The following is a 14,190-nucleotide window of genomic DNA, read 5'->3' as shown; positions in this document are numbered from 1 at the left end:
CTTTTATCTGTATCAAACCTCTGACACTCAGCAACCCTACATTGAGAAATGAAGTTGATATGAGTAGAGAGGTGGGTACTGTAAACAGTGGTTAGTCTATGGAGAGAGTTTATTCTGTACCACACTGTTTGTAGATATTGAAACTCTCATGAAAAAAGGCAATTGGTATTAAAAGTATCTACTTGGAAAAGTGTGCACTCTATGAAACACTTGACAAGAAAGACAGTATTTGCTTAAAATAAGCAAAGTATGAAGGTACCAACAATTATATTACATGCAGTCTAGATAATGCCTGCAGCCTTGATACTGTGGTAAAAGCTTTATAGATACATTGTCTTCACAATGCAAAACACTCATATGTACACTGTTTGGTGCAGACAGTTTTCTATGTTACGTAGAAATTGTCATGCTGGGAAAACGCTGTCTTATAACTCAATGCTGCTTACAACACTTTTTCTGCAGAGCCTAAAAACATGTATGGAACATGCTGAACACATGTTTTCAACTGTCAGCTGCAAACATTTATAGTATGTTCAATACTTGTAACAGCTATGCTGTATTAGGAGCACATATAATTAGACCCATTAGCTGGACAAGGGCTGTACAAAATTAGGTAACAAGGCACTTTGATATCTACACACCTCTATGTAGACTATAAATCAAACTAACATTCTTATTCGATAATATCATCAGTGATGCCATCAATTATGTCATTTGAGATGTCATTAGTGATGTCAGAAAGAATGTCATACAACATGTCAATAAATGCCATATGTTCAGTTGTAAACAGTGCATGGCATGGGTGCAAGGTATAGTTAGTGCTGCTAACTATAACCTGTGAATATCTGTGTTTTTTTTGTTCAAAATGTTGTCACTGACTAATTAAAGTCATAAGCTACAATTCACTAACTGTCTTTACATATGTACAATGAGTACATAGAAGCCCAGTGGTGGACTGAGGAGAGGGGTATATTAATAGAGACTAATTGTGTTGTCTACAAATATTTCCCCTAAAAGTTATTTGCACTGTAATAGAGTTGGCACAAATATTATTCTCTGAATATTCTTTGTTCGGTGTAATTTGAAATGTTTTCAATGTGGGATGTTTTTATTGTGAGAAGCTTCCTATTTGCAATATTTTATGTGCAATATAAGGTAATAAAAGCCATGTATTTTAGCAAATACACTGTGTGGTAGATTATTATTTCCTTATTTAAGGGTTTTTGTATCAAAAAAGGGATGACTGAATGCGCTGTCATCAATTATGCCATTTCAGATGCACAGTGATACTATCAGTGATGTCATTGAACATGTCATGAGTGAGGTAATATATGAGGTAATTAACATTACATGGCCTTCGCCAGGCCCGGCACACAAACTTCCACCAGAGGTGGCTACCCACCACTGTGGGTGTTAGATGCAGTGCCTAGCCTGTGGCCAGACCCTGCACCCATTTCCATGTGGGTAACCATCCCGCATGGCCTTTGACAGACAGCAGGTGGAGCCTGCAGCCAGGCCCTGCATCCAGACCCCATGCAGGTGGCCCCCATGCACATCATGGTGTTGAGCTCCACCACAGCCAGCCAGTGGGCACCCCAAAGGCAGCCAACCCACACTGTGCATGCCATCTGACACAAATCCCCAGGGCAATCACTCACCCCCACTGCAACAGCCTTCAGTGGTGTGCGGCATGGATTAGCCTCAGGTTCAACCGCTTGTATGTGGGCAGCCACTTACACCACCACATTTTTAAAAATGGTTTTCTAGTGACATGGGTCTCTCACAGGAGTCTGCATGGCCTCTCCGCTCCCATTGGCCACCCACAAGAGAGTCCAGCTGGCTCTTGCGAGAGTGCTCAGGATTGCAGCAACACAATATTAATTTTTTTAATTTGACAAGGTCCAGGGGTTCAAGTGCACCTATCCTGCCCCCTTAAACTTCTTAAACCTTGGTTTGTTATTTGGAGGACACTAAGGTGGTCATTCCAACCTCGGCGGTAAAAGGCGCTTACCGCCGTTCAGAAGACCGCCATAACACCGCTGCGGCCGCGGTAAACCACCACGGTCATTCTGACCCACAACGTGCAAACCGCCAAAATACAGACATCCACAAAAGTCCGCCACACCAAAGGCCAGCGGGAAACTGGCGATGACCAAACCTCCACCGTCACGCCAACAGAAATACACCCACACTATCACGACACACGAATCCACGCGGCGGTCTTTCAACCGCGGTATTCCATTGGCGGTACACACCGCCGCGGTCAAAATACACACACACTTGCAAAATACAACCACATTGGACAATTCAAAATGCACACACCTGAGACACATGCACACACCACTCCCACACACCCAATTAAATATAAAACACACACCCACATCACCCACAAACCTCCACTCCTAGAGATTCGTGAACACGCACTGAGAAAAGACATCCGAGCACCCAGACGCCCAATTCACTGTCACCCAGCAATATTTGCACGCACTTCACACAACACAACAATACACATCACCACACTTAGCAGCACACAATCCACCCCACACATCACCCACACCACCCCATGGCACCGCAAAGACACCCCAGGTTCTCTGATGATGAACTCAGGGTCATGGTGGAGGAAATTGTACGAGTTGAGCCACAGCTGTTCGGGGCACAGGTGCAGCACACCACCATTGCCAGGAAGATGGAGCTATGGAGCAGAATAGTGGACAGGGTCAACGCTGTGGGACAGCACCCAAGAAATCGGGACGACATCAGGAAGAGGTGGAACGACCTACGGGGGAAGGTGCGTTCCATGGTATCCAGGCACAACATCGCGGTGCAGAAGACTGGCGGAGGACCCCCACCTCCTCCCCCAGAATTTACAACAGTCTTGAACATCCTGCATCCTGAGAGCCTCGCAGGAGTAGGCGGAGGAATGGACTCTGGTAAGGCAAATCTTAACTACTTCTCCCCCCCACCCCACCTGCATGCCAACTCATACCCCCACCCTCACCCCCATCACATCCTACTCCTTGCAACTTTCTCACCATCATAACCCACCCATCCCAACACCTAGCCCTGCATGCGTCCACAAAGCATGGACACCCATCACCTAAGCATGCCCCCTGCACATACAAACCCCCCCCCAACCACCGTCACAACAGCCCCCACAAAGGAATGCCAGCACTGGGGTACACGGGCACCCACCCATTGCACGCTATGACACACACAGAAGCAATAACCATGCTTTTATACCCCTGCAGGACCCGAACGCCACATCACCGCGCAGGAGGGTCCACAAATGTCCCCTTCACCCCCAGAAGAGGCCCACAGTGAGGACAGCAGCTCTGTCTCCCTGGATCTAGATGACCAGCCCGGCCCATTGGTGACCTCGGGACAGTCGGTTCCCCTCACACAGCCACAGGCCACAGTAGACCTTCCCCCCTCTGGGAACACCAGCACAGCACCCACCCAGCGGGCCCATACCTCTGTCCCCAGGACACGTCAATCAGCGGTGTGTCCACCACTACAGGGAACCCAGGCTAACCCACCACCCCAACAACAACAGGGACCTGGGGGCAGTGGTAGTGGGCACACGGTCCAGGGGACGGAGGCCCAGGGAAACAGGGGAACTGAGAGGGCTGCTGTGCGACAGGGGGGGACAGGCCCAGGGAACCCACTCTCCACGAGGCCCTCTCCTCCATCATGGGAGCATACCACCGCTCCCAGGAGACAATGGCGACGGTCCTGGCTAGGTTTCAGAAGATCCAGCTTCTGCAGGAGGAACAGTATATGGGGTTCAGGGAGGAACTAAGAAACATCAGTTCCGCCATGGGTACCATCGTAGTGGCCCTGAATGAGGTAGTCACGACATTGCGGAACACTGTGGCACCTCAAAGGGCCCCTGACACTAGCATGCACCAAGAACTGCCTACCATCTCCGCCGGCGCTAGTGGACAGGAGGCCCCGACACAAGACCAACAGGCCACCAGAACCCCACCCCCTGCAGAAGGAGAACCACCCCGCAAGCGGGCCCTGAGATCCAGGAAGAAGACAGAGTAAGATGTCAAGACCCCCGCCAGAAAAGGATACCGCCCTGATTGTCATCCCACTGTCCCACATTGTCACCCTGTCCAACCTTAAACTGCCCCTGCTCCACTTCCCACAGGCATTTGGACAATGCACCTGGGGAACTGATAGTCTGGACTCTGCCATGGACAATCCTCCACCATCACCCCTCACCGATTTGCAACCACCCATCCAATGTAGAGCACTTGAATAAAAACACTTATTGCACAAAACAATCTGGAGTCTGGCTGTGATTTAGAACAAATGTATTAGACATGACCGTGCCAAAATGTTCATTCACATTGTGATGGTAACAAACGGCTGTAACACAGCTGTAGTCCATGGGGAAACAAAGCAGATGTCACGCAGTGGGGCCCACAGCTCTGAAAACGGAAGGGAAAGTCACAACACAGTTACCATACACTGGGGGAAAAAGCCAGACAGTAGAGAGGTAGGAGTCATTAAGTAAATGTAATATGCTGGTGTCTACTCTTACCTGTGTGTCACTGAAAATACTGCTGTATTACTGTGTTCCTGTTCTCTATGTCGTCCTCTTCGGCTTCCTCCTCTTCACTCTCCACAGGCTCCACAGCTGCTACAACACCTCCATCTGGACTATCCTCCTGCAGAAAAGGCACCTGGCGGCGCAAACCCAGGTTGTGAAGCATACAGCAGGCCACGATGATCTGGCACACCTTCTTTGGTGAGTACATTAGGGATCCACCTGTCATATGGAGGCACCTGAACCTGGCCTTCAGGAGGCCAAAGGTTCGCTCCATTGCCCTCCTAGTCCACCCATGGGCCTCATTGTACCGTTCCTCTGCCCTTGTCCTGGGATTCCTCACTGGGGTCAGTAGCCAGGACAGGTTGGGGTAACCAGAGTCCCCTAATAGCCACACCCGGTGCCTCTGGAGTTGACCCATCACATACGGGATGCTGCTATTCTGCAGGATGTAGGCATCATGCACTGACCCAGGGAACTTGGCATTAACATGGGAGATGTACTGGTCAGCCAAACACACCATCTGTACATTCATCGAATGATAACTCTTCCGGTTCCTGTACACCTGTTCACTCCTGCTGGGGGGGACCAAAGCAACATGTGTCCCATCAATGGCACCTATGATGTTGGGGATATGTCCAAGGGCATAGAAGTCACCCTTCACTGTAGGCAAATCCCCCACCTCAGGGAAAACGATGTAGCTCCGCATGTGTTTCAGCAGGGCAGAAAACACTCTGGACAACACCTTGGAAAACATAGGCTGGGACATCCCTGATGATATGGCCACTGTTGTTTGAAATGACCCACTTGCTAAGAAATGGAGTACTGACAGCACCTGCACTAGAGGGGGGATCCCTTTAGGTTGGCGGATGGGTGACATCCGGTCTGGCTCCAGCTGGGCACACAGTTCCTGTATAGTGGCTCGGTCAAGCCTGTATGTCAGTATGACATGTCGTTCCTCCATTGTCGACAGGTCCACCAGCGGTCTTTACACTGGAAGATTCCTCCATCTCCTCGCATGTCCCAGCAGACGGTGCCTATGAAGGACAACAGCGAGCACAGAGTCAAGCAACCCACAGGTACGTAACCACACCTTGCACATAGCACGATTCCCAATGCATTGAATGGCTTGTATGAGTGTTGGTGCATGGCCTACGTATGTGTGACGCAGTTGGTAAATAGGCCATGTGGGCCCTTGAAATGGCGGCTGCCTGACCTGTGAAGTGCGACAGTGGGATGTGAGGTCAATGCGCTGGCGTGGCACACCGCGGCGGTAGGCGGTCGAAGACCGCGGCGCTAAGCCTCATTGGTTAACATAGAACCCTATTGGTTTCAGGAGCCAATGACGATGTGCCCCGGCAGTCGCGGTACCAGATCGCCATTTTCTATCTGCTTAATCACTCGATACCTGATCTTCGACAGGAGAGGACCTACACTGCAAGTGCTGCTGTGACCTCGGTCTGGAAGAGACAATGGCTCATGCGACTGGGGAAAGGGCCCCTGCCTTCACTGCGGAGGAGTTGGAGAAACTTGTGGATGGGGTTCTCCCCCAGTATGCGCAACTCTACGGTCCTCCAGACCAACAGGTAAGTACACTGGGACCATGCTTAGTGGGCAATGCCTGGGTTGAGTCGGGTGGATGAAAGATGGTGGGGAGGGGAGCAATTGAGGCATGCATCAAACGACAGATGAGAGCATGTGCCACATGGCAAGGGTGGGGATGGGGGGCCACTCACATCGAGCATGCAAAAGGTGATGACAATTTTTCTCTCCCTGTACATGTCACATAGGTCAGCGCCCACCAGAAAGTCGCGATTTGGCGTGCCATCGCCAAGGACGTCCGGACCCTGGGGGTCCACAACAGACGGGGCACCCACTGCCGGAAGAGGTGGGAGGACATCCGACGCGGGAGCAGGAAGATGGCGGAGGCTCTGCTGGGGATGGCCTCCCAGCGTAGGAGGGGTGCCAGTCGTCAATTGACCCCCCTGATGTCCCGGATCCTGGCGGTGGCCTACCGTGATTTGGATGGGCGCGTGAGGACATCACAGCAGGCACAAGGGGTGAGTACAAATACATTCTGCTGACTTTGCGCGCAGTGGAGGTGTCTGGGTGGGGGAGGAGGGCTGTGGGTATCCCTAGGCCAGGGCGATTTCTGTAGGCTAGGCCCCTCCGTAAGGCATGGCCCTGTGCCCCCACCCCCCACCTCTGTAGGGTGCCAAGTACAGGTATCCATGGCCCTGTGTCATCTATGTGTGCAGTTGTCGTCCATAGGCTTGTAGGCCATGTCCCACGGATTGCATAGTGGACCCCAAGTACGTGGCGTAGTGCAGGGGGTTTCTGTGTCTGTCTTGTCCGCCAACGGTAGCGGTAATCCATGCACTCAACATGTCTTTATTTCTCCTCCCCCCCTTTTTTGTGGTCTTCCTGTTCATGTGTGCATTAGCATCATCAGGCGGAGGAGAAGTGGCATCGGAGCACGAGGGAGCTGCATCTCACATGGCCATGGCGGGCCATGCAACTGAGTCGGATTTCACCAGTGAGACGGAGGGCGAGGGGAGCTCCACAGCAGGGACTCGTGCTGATGTCAGTGACAGCGACTCGTCCTCTGAAGGGAGCTCCCTTGTGGTGGCGGCAACATTCGTGCCCCCCGCAACAACAGGTACAGCCGCCACCCAGCGCACCAGCACCGCCCTCCCAGCAGCCCCTCAGCGTTTGCCCCCTGCCCGCTCACCCAGGAAGGTGGGCATCTCCTTCGCCCCAGGCACCTCAGGCGCTGCCCCTGTCATCCCTGCTGCCCTCAGTGAGGAGGTCATTGACCTCCTAAGGACCATCACTGTTGGGCAGTCTACCCTTTTGAATGCCATCCAGGGTGTACAAAGAGAGGTGCACCAGAGTAATGCATACCTGGAGGGCATTCATTCGGGTCAGGCTGCCCATCAGCGATCGTTCAATGCTCTGGCCTCAGCAGTGACGGCAGCAATTGTCCCTGTCTCTAGCCTCCCCCCTCCAACTTCCTCCACCCAGACCCAATCCCCTGAACCTCTGCCTATCCCAGACACACCATCAGACAAGCCTGCACACACCTCAACACCCAAGGGAAGCTCATCCAGACATAAGCACCACACATCACACAAGCATTCACACAAGAAACATCCACATGCAGACATACCAACACCCACTGCCTCCACTGTGTCCCCCTCCTCCTTGTCTCCCTCCTCTCTCCCTGTGACGTCTCCACTCACACTTGCACGCACAACATCTTCAGCCACTACGTCCATCACCAGCACACCCACCAGAACACTCCGCACACGTGCAGTCACCACCCCCACTACCATTTACACGTCCCCTGTGTCCTCTCCAAGTGTGTCTGTCACCCCCTCCTCCAAACTACACAAACGCAGGCAGCCACCCACCCAACAGCCATCCACCTCACGACAGCCTCCAGCCCAAGCACCTGCACCCAAAGACACCAGACTTCACACTCCTACAACCACATCCTCTTCCTCCACTCCCATACCCACTACACCTACCCGTCCCTCTCTTTCCAAATTGATTTTCCTTTCCAAACTTGACCTCTTTCCTACAACTCCCCCACCCCGTCCGTCTCATAAGACTCCAATCAGCACCTCAGCCACCACAAAACCGGGACCAGTGAAGACTGTTGTCCATGGACTGTGGAGTCCCCCACCCTCAAGGGCATCCAGTTCAGCTAGGAGCCAAGGCACGGCCAGCCCACCACCGGAAAAGCATCCTAAGATTGGCAGTGCCCGGCACGAGCGACCAAAGACACCAGGGACCAAAATCCCTACATTGGCACTGTCAGGAAGTGAGGTGCCACCTGGCACACCTCAAAGGTGGGAAAGGGCCACAAGCGTGAAGGGAAGGGTGGGAAGGGCAGCACGCCCGACAGGTCCGGCAGCAGGCCAGCTGGCCAGGAGGGCCCCACCAGCCCCATCCCAGGTGTGCAGGAGGACACACACAGGCCCGGTACTGCAGCCCAGGAGGGCCCCGCCAGCCACAGCCCAGCTGCCCAGGATGGCCCCGCCAGCCACAGCCCAGCTGGGCAATGAAGGACCGCCAGCCACAGCCCAGCTGGGCAATGAAGGACCGCCAGCCACAGCCCAGCTGGGCAATGAAGGACCGCCAACTCATGCACTGCTGAACATGGCAAGGACTGCCAAGGCAAGCACCGCTGAACAGGGCAAGGACCGCCAAGGCAAGCACCGCGGAACAGGGCAAGGACCGCTGAACAGGGCAAGGACCGCCAAGGCAAGCACCGCTGAACAGGGCAAGGACCGCCAATGCAAGCACTGCTGAACAGGGCAAGGACCGCCAAGGCAAGCACCGCTGAACAGGGCAAGGACCGCCAAGGCAAGCACCGCTGAACAGGGCAAGCACCGCTGAACAGGGCAAGGACCGCTGAACTGGGCCCTTCATCTCAAGCACCGCTCCGCTGGGCCCTTCATCTCAAGCACCGCTGAACTGGGCCCTTCATCTCAAGCACCGCTCCACTGGGCACCGCCGTCTCAAGAACCGCTGCACTGGGCCCTTCATCTCAAGCACCGCTCCACTGGGCCCTTCATCTCAAGCACCGCTCCTCTGGGCACCGCCGTCTCAAGCACCGCTGAACTGGGCCCTTCATCTCAAGCACCGCTGAACTGGGCCCTTCATCTCAAGCACCGCTGAACTGGGCACCGCCGTCTCAAGCACCGCTGAACTGGGCACCGCCGTCTCAAGCACCGCTGAACTGGGCCCTTCATCTCAAGCACCGCTCCGCTGGGCACCGCCGTCTCAAGAACCGCTGAACTGGGCCCTTCATCTCAAGCACCGCTCCGCTGGGCCCTTCATCTCAAGCAACGCTCCGCTGGGCACCGCCGTCTCAAGCACCGCTGAACTGGGCCCTTCATCTCACGCACCGCTGAACTGGGCCCTTCATCTCAAGCACCGCTCCGCTGGGCACCACCGTCTCAAGCACCGCTGAACTGGGCCCTTCATCTCAAGCACCGCTGGCCCATTGGCGGAAGGGGCAGGCCCGCATCTGTGTCGGGCAGGGCTGCACGAAGCACTCTGGGCACTAGTCCCCCTCCAGTACCAGTGGAGACTGTTATCCACTTGAGAGACTGTGGCTTTGCACTCCCCAGGATTGAACAATGGGCAAACATCCCACTGTACAGACTTGAGAGACTGTGGCTTTGCACTCCCCAGGATGGCACAGTGGGCAACCCACCCTCTGTAGAGACTTGAGAGACTGTGGCTTTGCACTCCCCAGGATATGGCAGTGGGCAAGCCACCCACTGTAGAGACTTGAGAGACTGTGGCTTTGCACTCCCCATTATATGGCAGTGGGCAAGCCACCCACTGTAGAGACTTGAGAGACTGTGGCTTTGCACTCCCCAGGATGGCACAGTGGCCATGGAGGCCCCTCGTGGATCTGGCGTCGTGGACTCATCAGGCTGAGGTGCCCCCACTTCCCTTCCCCCTGAGGTGCCTGTAGTTTTCCTATCTGATGCCTCTGCAGTGTTCTCTCCGTTGGAGGCAGGTATCCTGTGTGGGCTTTGCCCATGTGTTTTGGCCCAGTGGCCCACGAACAATGGCTGATGGACGTATCGGACTAGACAATTTATGTATAGGAAGTTATAGATGTGTGATATATTTTATACTCAGTCTTACAATATAATTCTATATTTATAATCATTTCCTTTTGCCTTTGCATTCTTCCGGGTGGTTTGGGGGTGTAACTGTGATGTGTTGCTATGCATTGATGTGTGTGTTGTAGTGGTTGAGGGTGAGGGTGGGTGTGTCGCATATGTGTGTCCCCGTAATTTTTTGCCTCCCCCTCCCCTGTGTCGTAGGTGCAGTACTCACCGTTGTCTTCTGCGCCGGTGTTCGTGCTCCTGGTAGAGGAGCAGGAAGACAATGGCTGGTAGGATGTGTAGTTCGGGTTCCATGCTGTCCAGATTCCTCGTGGGGTGTATGGAGGTGAGCGTTTTCCGTTTGAAATGTCTGTTTCCGCCGAGTTTTTATCGGCGGGGCTACCGCCCCGGAAAAGGTGGCGGATTGGTGGGTTGTGATTGGGTGGGCGGTACATTGTCTCCCGCCTGTCTGTTGGCGGTGACCGCCGCGCTGTTTGTTTGTCCCACCGTGGCGGGCGGTGTGTTAAAGTGGCGGTCTCTGTTGGCGGTTTCCGCCAGGGTCGGAATTGCATTTTTTTTACCGCCAGCCTGTTGGCGGTTTGACCACCGCTTTAACACCGACCGCCAGGGTTGGAATGACCCCCTAAGACAATGTCCCCATGCCCTGAAATGGTAGCTGCAACATTTGTCATCATTTTTTCTTTCTAGCCAATCACAGAGTGACTTCCCGTGGGACTCACGGGTCCCTCTCACTCATACAGGAGCGAGCCAGCTGACAGAAAAAAAAGATCACTCTAATATTCGAAGTTGCATGTCCGCGGGACTCTCACGAGTCTCCCACGAGCCCAACCATCCAGATACACAATATTTTGAGCTTTAATTTAAACTTTTGATTGGATTTATACCACTTCATAAACAGCATGCTTACTGGGTAAAGATCTATCTTTTTACACTATTTTGGTATTCAACTGTTGTGCAGTATCTCTTTGCCAATATATCAGCTGAGTGAATAGTATGGTCCCTAACTAGTTAACTACTTTATACCATGTTGTGTAATTATCCTGATATACCTAAGGAAGATGTAGAGCAGGCAGGTGGAAAAATAATCTATAGCATCTACCTTCAAACAACTGGCTTTCGTTTGGCTACTCATACCAAAATCTAAGGTCTCTTTCAACTTTTCTCCCATACGATTCTGATTGGAGAGGAAAGGTAGAGTTGTTGTGCATTCTTTTATACCTGAACTGTGAAAAATAACCAATCTCTCAGTCAGAAAGGATTTTTTTTTTTTGCTTGTTTTTTTTAATTTTTTTTTTATAGTTTTTATTGATGGGAAACATAAAGCATTACAAAATATATGTATACATATAGGCATTTTCTCAACTTTCCACTTTACATCAAATCCTTACTCTATGTATATATGTGATCATACAATCTGCTGAATATACTGGTTGATGGGTGTAAAGATGTGATAATTGAGTGTTCTGAGTATTTCCTGTCTGGGAGAGGGATAAGATACTGAGTGGAAGGTGGTGAGCAAGGGAATGCCCATAGGGGCCTAGGATTGGGTATATCAGGGGTCTAGGTCGTTCTAGGTACCTTAAATGTTCGAGGAATGGCCAGATGGGGTAAGGGGGAGCAAGTCCTCTGATGTATGAGTGGATGGGTTGGGTAGGTGAGCATTTCCAGAAACGGGTAATCTGGATGAGAGAGGAGAAAAAATATTAATAAGAATAGTGGTGATGTTAATGATGGGGGGGTTAGGGGGGCAAGAGAGAAATGGGGATGGAGAGGGTCCTGGAGTGTCGGCCGCTGGTGTTGCTGTCCCTGTCCGTCAGTCTTCCTCCCTCTACATCATGGTCCCGTCAGGAAGGGACTCCAGATTTCCGCAAACAGAGCTGCTTGGTCTTGTAGGTTGTAAATTACGCGTTCATGTGTGGCAGTTTGGAAAATAGCTGTCATCCATTCTGCTGATGTTGGGGCTACGCTAGACCTCCAGTGTCTAAGAATGCAGATTTTGGCTGTGGTTATTGCCGTGTGAATCAGCCGTTTTTGGGATCGTGATAGGGAGGGGTACAGGCGCATATCATGTAGGAAAATAAGTGGTAGTGGTATCGGGTCTGGGATCGGTATGATATCCAGTAGTGTATGACGTACTATGTCCCATAGGGGTTGTATAGTTGGGCAGTGACACAGGATATGAAGAAGGTCGCATTGGAGGTTCGTGCATCGCCAGCATTTTGCGTGTGGTATCAGGCCTGCTTTAAAGAGTTTCATGGGGGTCCAGTACCAGTCTTGAAGGATTTTAAATAAACAGAATTTCAATCGGGCCTCTGGGACCCCCCTGTCTAGGGCCTCCATTGCATCCGACCACTCTTCCTCGGTATAATCTGTCTCCAGTCGTTCTTGCCATTTTAAACGCAGCCGCTCTAGGAGGGGCTGTGGGTATAGGTGGTTCGTTATCTCTGCATATAGGCCAGCCATGACGCCTCTATGTAGACCCCATGTTTGCAGGTAAGTAACGATGGGTGATATCTTAATCGTCCACGAGGGGGACCTAGTGTCTTGCGCATGCAATGCTTAAGCTGCATATATCGCCACTCTTGTTTGTTGTCAATGCCGAATTCTTCCCGTAGGGAGTCAAAGGTTCTAAGGTGATCATCATCTACTATTTGGGATATATTATGGACTCCAGCCGTGTTCCATTGGGGCCACTGCAAGGTGTTTCCTCCTATTTTTATGCATTTGTTTCCTGCTATAGGAGCCTGAGCGTGCAGGAAAGGGTGTGTACTTAACAGGCGGTGTGCTCTTCGCCATGCTGTGTTTGTGGCCTTAAGGATAGGGTTTGCCGATTGGGAACAGTCAGTGTATACCCCACCTAACTCTATATGCTGTCCGTGGAGTATATTTTCTGTGGTTACCCATTGTGGAGGGTCCGGTGTGCCAGGTAATGTGTAAGCCAGTTGTGATAGTTGTAGTGCTAAGGAATATTGTTCTACTGACGGTAAGCCTAATCCAACGTAGGGACGTCGTGCCAATAATATTGCGGGCTTCAGTCTTGGGCGTGTAGAGCCCCAGACAAAAGATCTTATTGAGGTATCGATCATCCGGAGAAGGGAGAGGGGTACCTGCAAAGGGAGCATACCTAAAACGTATGTAAAGCGTGGTAGTGTAACCATCCTGACCGCCTGTGTCCTGCCCCACATGGATAAACCCAATAGTGACCATTTGGCGAAGTCCTGTTTCACCCGGGATGTGAGGGGATCAAGATTGTCCCTAACCATATGTTCTAGGCCTCGGTTAATGTATGTTCCAAGATATTTGAGGCAAGTCGGGGTCCATTTGAATGGGAGACCGTGGATTGCAGCCCTCGTAGTAGCGCGAGATAGGGGCAGCGATTCGCTCTTGTTCCAGTTTACCCGGTAGCCAGATAAGAGTGCGAAGTTCTCTATGACAGAGAGCAGTGATGGTAAGGATCTTTCCAGATCGGACAGTGTTAATAGAATATCGTCTGCATATAGGTAGATTTTGGAGGAACCCCCTGGTAGTGGGATACCTTTTATTTGTTGGGAGTTCCGTATGGTGGCTGCCAGGGGTTCCATCCTCAGTAAGAATAAAAGTGGCAAAAGGGGGCAACCTTGTCGGTGCCTCTTCCAATGGGGAATGGGTCTGATAGGAAGCCCCCGCAGTTAACTTGTGCCGTTGGATGGTCATATTATAGTCGGACTTTGGAAATAAATTGGTCCCCGAGGCCGAAGTGTTTCATGGTAGTGAATAGGTAGGGCCATTCGACACGATCAAATGCTTTTTCTGCGTCTAGGGATAAGGCCAGTGCCTACTGTGGTATGTGTAGCGAATCAATAAATGTATGGCACAGGGTACGCATATGGTTTCTGGAGGTGCGACCCGGCACAAATCCTACCTGGGTATTGTGGATCAAGGATGGGATCACTTTACGCAGGCGTGCTGCTAGGACGCTGGCTAGTAATTTGACATCTCCGT

This window comes from Pleurodeles waltl, chromosome 1_1 (genome assembly GCF_031143425.1).
Source record: "Pleurodeles waltl isolate 20211129_DDA chromosome 1_1, aPleWal1.hap1.20221129, whole genome shotgun sequence".
NCBI lineage: Eukaryota > Metazoa > Chordata > Amphibia > Caudata > Salamandridae > Pleurodeles > Pleurodeles waltl.
Note: the sequence above shows the minus strand (reverse complement) of the source record.